Raw genomic sequence first — 9,990 nt, 5'->3', positions numbered from 1 at the left:
GCTTGGCGTAGAAACCCGTAAGTTCAATGCCTTTCATATATGCAAAACATGGGTTTTGCAATGCATAATGGGTCGAATACTTGCATATACTACTGTGGCAACCTCTGGCGTGGCGTAAAAACCTGTAAGTTCAATGCCTTTCATATATGCAAAACATGGGTTATGCAATGCATAATGGGTCGAATACTTGCATATACACCTGTGGCAACCTCTGGCGTGGCATAAAAACCCGTAAGTTCAATACCTTTTATATATGCAAAACATGGGTTATGCAATGCATAATGGGTCGAATACTTGCATATACTACTGTGGCAACTTCTGGCGTGGAGTAAAAACCCGTAAGTTCAATACCTTTTATATATGCAAAACATGGGTTATGCAATGCATAATGGGTCGAATACTTGCATATACTACTGTGGCAACTTCTGGCGTGGAGTAAAAACCCGTAAGTTCAATGCCTTTCATATGTGCAAAACATGGGTTATGCAATAGATAACGGTTCGAATACTTGCATATACTACTGTGGAAACCTCTGGCGTGGCGTAAAAACCCGTAAGTTCAATGCCTTTCATAGATGCAAAACATGGGCTATGCAATGCATAATGGGTCGAATACTTGCATATACTACTGTGGCAACCTCTGGCGCGGCGTAAAAACCCGTAAGTTTAATGCCTTTTATATATGTAAAACATGGGCTATGCAATGCATAATGGGTCGAATACTTGCATATACTACTGTGGCAACCTCTGGCGCAGCGTACATACCCGTAAGTTCACGGCCTTTCATATATGCAAAACATGGGTTATGCAATGCATAATGTGTTAAATACTTGCATATACTACTCTGGCAACTTCTGTCACGGCGTAAAAACCCGTAAGTTCAATGCCTTTCACAAATGCAAACTACGGGTTATGCAATGCATAATGTGTTGAATATTTGCATATACTCCTGTGGCAATTTCTGGCATGGAGTAAAAACCCGTAAGTTTAATGCCATTCATATATGCAAAACTTGGGTTATGCAATGCATAATGGGTTGAATACTTGCATATACTACTGTGGCAATCTCTGGCGTGGCGTAAGAACCTGTAAGTTCAATGCCTTTCATATAGCAAAACTTTGGTTATGCAATGTATAATGGGTTGAATACTTGCATATTCTTCTGTGGCAACCTCTTGTTTGGCGTAAAGACCCGTAAGTTCAATGCCTTTCATACATGCAAAACATGGGTTATGCAATGCATAATGGGTCGAATACTTGCATATACTACTGTGGCAACCTCTGGCGTGGCGTAAAAACCCGTAAGTTCAATGCCTTTCATATATGCAAAACTTGGGTTATGCAATGAATAATGGGTTGAATACTTGCATATACTACTGTGGCAACCTCTGGCGTGGCGTAAAAACCCGTAAGTTTAATGCCTTTCATATAAGCAAAAACGTGTTATGCAACGCATAATGTGTTGAATACTTGCATATACTACTGTGGTAACCTCTGGTGTGGCGTAAAAATATGTAAGTTCAATGCCTTTTATATATGCAAAACATGGGTTATACAATGCATAAGGGGTTGAATACTTGCATATACTACTGTGGCAACCTCTGGGGTGGCGTAAAAACCTGTAAGTTCAATGCCTTTGATATATGCAAAACATGGGTTATGCAATGCATAATGGGTAGAATACTTGCATATACTATTGTGGCAACCTCTGGCATGGCATAAAAACTCGTAAGTTCAATGCCTTTTATATATGCAAAACATGGGTTATGCAATGCATAATGGGTCGAATACTTGCATATACTACTGTGGCAACCTCTGGCGTGGCGTTAATATCCATAAGTTCAATGCATATATGCAAAACATATGTTATGCAATGCATAATGGGTCGAATACTTGCATATACTACTTTGGCAACCTCTGGCAAGGCGTAAAAACCCGTAAGTTAAATGCCTTTCATATATGCAAAACATGGGTTATGCAATGCATAATGGGTTGAATACTTGCATCTACTACTGTCACAGCCTCTGGCGTGGCATAAAAACCCATAAGTTAAATGCCTTTTATATATGCAAAACATGGGTTACTCAATGCATAATATGTTGAATACTTGCATATACTACTGTGGCAACCTCTAGCGCGGCGTAAAAACCCGTAAGTTCAATGCCTTTTATACATGCAAAACATGGGTTATGCAATGGATAATGGGTTGAATACTTGCATATACTACTGTGGCAACCTTTGGCGCGGCGTAAAAACCCGCAAGTTCAATGCCTTTTATATAAGCAAAACATGGGTTATGCAATGCATAATGGGTTGAATACTTGCATATACTACTGTGGCAACCTCTGGCGTGGCGTAAAAACCTGTAAGTTCAATGCCTTTCATATATGCACAACATGGGTTATGCAATGCATAATGGGTTGAATACTTGCATATACTATTGTGGTAACCTCTGGTGCGGTGTAAAAACCCGTAAGTTCAATGCGTTTCATATATGCTAAACATGGGTTATGCAATGCATAATGGGTCGAATACTAGCATATACTACTGTGGCAACCTCTGGCGTGGCGTAAAAACCCGTAAGTTCAATGCCTTTCATATATGCAAAACATGGGTTATGCAATGCATATTGGGTTGATTAATTGCATATACTACTGTGGCAAAACTCTGGCTGCGTAAAAACCCGGTAAGTTTTCAATTTTGCTACGTATCCATGCCTCAAAAACCCGTAAGTTCAATGCCTTTAATATATGCAAAGCATGGTTATGCAGTGCATAATGGGTTGATACTTGCATATACTACTGTGGCAACCTCTGGCGTGGCGTAAAAACCGTAAGGTCAATGCCTTTCATATATGCAAAACACGGGTTACGCAATGCATAATGGGTTGAATACTTGTATATACTACTGTGTCAACCTCCTGGTATTGGGTAAAAAACCGTAAGTTCAAGCCTTCATATGTGCAAAAACATGGGTTATGCAATGCATAATGGGTTGAATACTTGCATATATACTGTGGCAACCTCTGGCGTGGCGTAAAAACCCCCGTAAGTTCAATGCCTTCCATATATGCAAAAACTTGGGTTATCAATGCATAATGGGTTGAATACTGGATCTACTGTGGCAAACCTAGGGCGCGTAAAATCCTGTAAGTTCAATGCCTTTCATATATGTTAAATATGGGTTATGCAATGCATAATGGGTTGAATACTTGCATATACTACTGTGGCAACCTCTGGTGTGGCGTAAAAACCCGTAAGTTAAATGCCTTTAATATATGCAAAGCATGGGTTATGCAGTGCATAATGGGCGTTGAATACTTTGCAATTATACTACTTGGTTGGGCAAAAAAAAACACCCTTCTGGCAACGGGGCATAAAAAAACTTGTAAAAAGTTTTCCAAATTGCCCTTTTATCTTATGATTGCAAAAAACCACATGGGTTGTTGGTCAATGCAAATTAATGGGCGGTGAATTAACTTTGCATTATTAACTACTGTGGCAAAAAAACCTCTGGCGCAGCATAAAAACTCGGAAGTTCAATGCCTTTCATATATGCAACACGGGTTATGCAATGCATAATGGGTTGAATACTTGTATATACTACTGTGTCACCTCTTGCGTTGGGTTAAAAACCCATAAGTTCAATGCCTTTCATATGTGCAAAAACATGGGTTATGCAATGCATAATGGGTTGAATACTTGCATATACTACTGTGGCAACCTCTGGCGTGGCGTAAAAACCCGTAAGTTCAATGCCTTCCATATATGCAAAACTTGGGTTATGCAATGCATAATGGGTTGAATACTTGGATATACTACTGTGGCAACCTCTGGCGGGGCGTAAAATCCCGTAAGTTCAATGCCTTTCATTTATGCAAAACATGGTTTATGCAATGCATAATGGGTTGAATACTTGCATATACTACTGTGGCAACCTCTGGCGTGGCACAAAAACTGGTAAGTTGAATGCATATATGCAAAACATGGGTTATGCAATGCATATGGGTTGAATACTTGCATATACTACTGTTGGCAACCTCTGGCACGGCATAAAAACTTGTAAGTTCAATGCCTTTTATATATGCAACACATGGGTTATGCAATGCATAATGGGTGAATACTTGCATATACTACTGTAGCAACCTCTGGCGCAGCGTAAAAACTCGGAAGTTCAATGCCTTTTATATATGCAAAACATGGGTTATGCAATGCATAATGTGTTGAATACTTGCATGCTGGCTATCCTGAAACGCTTTTGCACATGAGCGGTGTTATAAGGGAGTTTTTGGTAAAAAGTGGATGTTTCCGGATCACCTGAAGATTAGCGACCCCTAATACCTCTATTGAAGAAAATCGACCCCAATATTATCCTCCTGAAGAAAAGCGACCCCAATATTTTCCACCTGAGGATAAAAGACCCCTTCTTGTTGGTGTCTCCAGTCTTCAGGTGACCCACTTTAGCTCATAATATTATAGAAAAAAGGAGAAAAAAAATAGAGATATATTTTGATTAAAAACTACTTTATTAAACATTTGTTAAAAACACAAATTTAGACAAACAATCAATAGTTAATTAAAAGCGTATTGTCTTGCAAATTCAGTATAAAAATAATCAAACCTACTGTAACCCCTGTGGCTAGCGCACCGCAGCACTACATTACCTCTTGCCAATACATACCGAGTTTGCCAAGAATCTTTAAATATGTGGATAAGGCGTGAAGCGCCATTCCGCTTTAGCTTGTGATCCCGTAACTACCCTGTTAATTCCTCACCTCAAGAAAAGCGACCCCAATATTTTCCACCTGAAGAAAAGCGACCCCAGCGTGTGTTGGGGTCGCTTTTCTTCAGGTGATCCGAGTTTCCTTTATTGGGTGGGTTTGGGGGGAGGAGCCCCTTGGCCAAGTAACACAGCCTACTATAGGTTAGGTTACCAAAGGTAATTCTACATAGTCGCTCCCGGCAAATACCTAGACTTTTCCTATACTTTTGGTGTTGTGGTGAAGGAGGTGGTGGTGTTCATTGTCGGTCAACTAAGTAGGTAGTAGTATAATTAATCTCGCATCTTTATCCAACATGGTTTGGGACTGTATGGGAACATGGGGTTTTGAGGTCATACAGGAGGCACGTGATCAAGAGGGATTGGGCTAAGGAAAGCTTTTAGGTATACTATCTATGAGAAACTATACTAACTCAGCCTACCTTAATCTACCATGTAATCTTCTGTTTGGGCAATTCATTTCATATATTAACCATTGCCTTACATTGCAATTTGAATAGCATCGGTATAAGTATGGTAGCCTGACCTGGGTCTTAGGGGCCTCCTACCTATATGACTACCACTTTGACCCTCAAGTTACAATTAAGCCACAGTCTAAGCTCCTAAGGTATTTTAGCTTTCACTGGTTTCTTTAATATTCACAGTCGAAGACACTTCACAACACGACTATCTACTTTGCTTTGAGGACGATTGAAACTTACATGTAAAGTAGCACTAAACCTACTGCAGGCGTAACTGGCTGGTTAAGAGTCTAACCCAGGGCCAAGTCTCACTAAAAATTTCTTAGTAAAATAAGCCTAGCCTCTTTTTTTTTTTTTCCTTAATCCATTTTTTTTGTAAATTACGTCTTTATAGGCTGGTGCTTACTCTCGTATCCTGACTTTATAAATGGCACTTACATTCAAATTAATGAAGAAGAAACGTTCATCAGTCGGCAAAGTAACATGGCATTTGCCGTCAGTCTCTAAAAAATGAAAGTCTGACGTCACGCGGTGACTACACTCACTTGACATTTCCATACTATTCTGATTCGTGGGGCAGATTTTGGAACACATTATTTTAATTTCATTTCTCAACAGTTTTACCTTACAGTAAGGGTAGCATTGAAAGATTTTGACGATATATGAATCTTTTGCAATACAAGAATTAAGTATTCGTATTCGCGAATACCATAATTTCATCTACTGTTATTTCATTTTTTTTTTTTATGTAGCTATGGTTTCAACAGAAGTAAGGTTCCCTGTAAGGAGGTCCCTTCGTTGTGGACAGCTGATTATAGTTTACCGTATACCATTTAGGCGTGTTATATTTGTCAACAAAACATAAAAAATATCGTATACAAACACATAATAACCCTGGACCGTGTCAAAACATAAAATAAAGAAATAATATTGACAAAAAGTGACTTATACCCCTGGAAATTCACATTCATTTTATTTCGACAGGTCTATGTAATATTACTATGCATACTAACGATAATGAAATGAAATAAAACTAACGGAATAGCAATACTATGCCAACAGCTGTCAAAGCAGCATATTGTATGGAGTGGGTAAAAGCATTCACTGACGTTCCTGGATTTGTATGGTTTCCTAGGTTCACGCCTGGGTGCCGACAATTCTATTATCGCCTAATAAAATTCCCCTTCGGTTAAGCATATATGAAAATATATTAATTCCGAGGTAGAGTGAATTAGATATTAAAGGACATTTGTAGTGTGATGTATATATATATATATACATATATATATATATATATATATATATATATATATATATATATATACAGTGGTACCTCGAGATACGAAAGGCTCAACTTACGAAAATCTTGAGATATGAAAGCAAATACGAAGATTTTTTGCGGCCCTACACACGAGAATTGTTCAAGATATGAAAGGTTGTTGCTGTAAAGTCCGAGATTCGCCCGGACCACAGATAGAAACAATTTTAAAACTCGCGCGCTGCCAACTGAGTAGACTCGCCACCATCCTCCCGCTCTCCCATTGGTTCCTGATGCTAGTCACCGCCATAAGATCCTTCTCTCCTATTGGTCAGCATCTCTCCCATCGTGCATCTACGTAGCGGCATACTTCTTCTGCCACTTCGCGGCATCATCGGTATCGTAAGCATGCGGAATTTGTTTGTTCTATACGATTTCGTTTATTAACGTAAATTCGTTAGTGATTTCGTTGTAGTATACTTTATCGTGTTGTGTGAGAACTTTACTACATACGTATACTACATAACATAATTATGTACCAGTATATAATGTAGTCATGGGTCCCAAGAAAGTTGAAGTTCACGGAAAGAAGAGGATGCTTTCTTTGGAGACGAAGATGGAGATAATTAAATGTATGAAGCTGGTATGCAATTGAGTGTGATCGCCAAGGAATATGGCCGAAATCCGTCGACAATAGGCACCATCCTTAAGCAGAAGGATGTCATCAAAGCAGCTACACCTTCCAAGAGCATGACTATTTTGTCCAGCAAGAGGACCCACGTGCACAATGAAATGGAAAGGCTGCTTCTTGTCTGGATCAAAGACAAAAAAATCACTGGCGATACGATAACGGAGACGGCAATCTGCCACAAGGCCAGCGCTATTTTCGTCAATTTGATTGCTCAGCGCCGAAGACGATGGAGGAGAAGGGACATCGACGCCAACCCCAGAGTTCAAGGTTTTCATGGGTGATTCGAAAAATTCCGTAAACGGACTGGCATCCATTTGGTGGTGCGGCATGGGAGGCGGCCAGCTCGGACACGAAAGCGGCCGAAGACTTTATTAAGACATTCGACGAGGATGACTCTCAAAGAAGGCTACGTTCTCAGCAAGTCTTCAACTGTGATGAGACTGGTCTTTTTTGGAAAAAAATGCCTCGTCGGACGTACATCATGGAGGAAGAGAAGAAGCTACCCGGGCATAAGCCTATGAAAGACAGGCTTATGCTCGCACTTTGTTCGAATGCCAGTGGGGATTACAAGGTGAAGCCCCTACCTGTGTATCATTTGGAGACTCCTCGAGCCTTCAGGCCACCCACAAAGTGCTTACGGAGAAGCTTCCAGTGATGTGGAGGGCTAATGCAAAAGCCTGGGTAACGAGACTTTTGTTCACCAAGTGGGTAAATCTGTGTTTCGGCCTGGCAGTGAAGAAATTCTTGGAAGAGAAGCTCCTCCCTCTGAAATGTCTGCTGGTGTTGGACAATGCCCAAGCTCACCCTCCTGGTCTTGAGGAAGATATCCTAGTGGAATATTCGTTTATCAAGGTTCTTTATCTTCCGCCTAACACCACCCCTCTCCTCCAGCCCATGGACCAGCAAGTGATATCGAACTTCAAGAAGCTGTATACGAAACATCTTTTCAAGAGATGTTTCGACATTACCAATACCACAAACTTCACCTTGCGTGAATTTTGGAAGGAGCATTTCGATGTTGTGATATGCATCCGACTCATCGACCACGCTTGGCAGGAGGTTTCAAGGTGAACCTTGAATTCCTCGTGGAGGAAACTCTGGCTTGATGCTGAATCCGCCCGAGACTTCAAGGGATTTGACGTGGGCGAAGCTGGTGCTGCAGATTCAGGAACAGTTGACGATCCTGAAACTGTTTCGCAACCAGATCTTGACGAGATTGTTGCACTTGGCAAGTCCATGGGGCTGGTCATTGACGAGGACGACATCAATGACCTTCTTGAGGAGCACCAAGAGGAGCTTACGACGGATGACCTGAAGGAGTTGGAGGCCATGCAACATAACGTCGTTCAAGAAGAGTTCTCTAGCAGCGGCGAGGAGGAGGACGACGACTGTGACAACGGCAGAAATTAAGGATGCTCTAGCTGCTTTTCATAAGGTGCAATCATTCGTAGAAAAGAGACACCCCGAAAAGGCTTACACAGGTCGTATGCTTGCACAGTTCGATGACGTTTGCCTGAGTTGTTTCAGGAATATTGTGAAAAGCAGGAAGTAGCAATCTTGAATATTATTTTTTCCAAAGAGGCCTTAGTAGGAGTAAGCAAAAAGGAAGAACTAAGCGATACTACGAAAAAACAGAAAGTTCAAAGTGGTGAAGAAGTTGAAATTTTGTAAAAAAAAAAAAAAAGTAAAGTATAAAAAAGTAAAAATAAATGTAAAAATAAAAAAAAAGAATTTTTTTTTTAATTTTAATTTTTTTGTAAAGTTAAGTGTTACAGTTTTGTTGATGTGTTTTGTAAAGTTTAGTTTATGCTTTCCTGACATTTTTTATGTGTTTCGTAAAGTTAAGTGTATGTATCTGTCGTTTGTCCTCCTCCTCTGTCGCCACTTTCGGAGATAGCCTCACTCGAAAGGTAAGCTTCCACATTTTACTACATACGTACGTATGTACTACAGTATTACTATGTACACTAATACACTTTATTTACAGGTATACATACATATTAGTACTACTAGTACATATTAAGTTAGGTATTGAATGGTCCAAATTGTTGTAGTATTTCATTGTTTATAGGTCAATTTAGCTTTATTATGAAATTTACTGGGGTGTTTTTGGAGGGCTTGGAACGGATTAGGCATTTTACATGTAAAATGCGGTTCAAGATACGAAAAACTCATGATACGAAGGCCACCTCGAAACGGATTGGTTTCGTATCTCGAGGTCCACTGTATATATATATATATATATATATATATTATATATATATATATATATATATTATATATATATATATATATATATATATATATATATATATATATATATATGTGTGTGTGTGTGTGTGTGTGTGTGTGTAGTGTATGTAGTATGTATGTATGTATGCATATATGTAAGTATGTATATATACGTTACATACCAAATTTTTTAAAAAACTTACGTGAACGTTTGCTTTCGCTTTTAGAAATAAAATCTATAATTATAACTAAAAAATAAAAAGATTTCATGAAGTTTGAGTCAATAAACAAAAAAAATCTATATAATGGCTTTATTACTTTTGCCTATTTAGCTAAATCGATTTTGTGCGCCTCTACAGATAATATGGAATTTCCCAAAAACAAGGTCGAGGTTTGCTTGAACATCGAAATTATTTGCAATTTCCAGATACCGTACGTGTTAAATCTCTTTACGTACTAATGGAGACTGTTATTATTTACTATCCTTTTTTTAAGTCTCTGTCAATAATATTTTTACTTGTTTATTTGTTCTGGTAATGATTAGCAATGCATATTTTCTTCTTCCTCATG

The sequence above is a fragment of the Macrobrachium nipponense genome, chromosome 41 (assembly GCF_015104395.2).
Source record: "Macrobrachium nipponense isolate FS-2020 chromosome 41, ASM1510439v2, whole genome shotgun sequence".
NCBI lineage: Eukaryota > Metazoa > Arthropoda > Malacostraca > Decapoda > Palaemonidae > Macrobrachium > Macrobrachium nipponense.
This window is presented reverse-complemented; position numbering follows the sequence as displayed.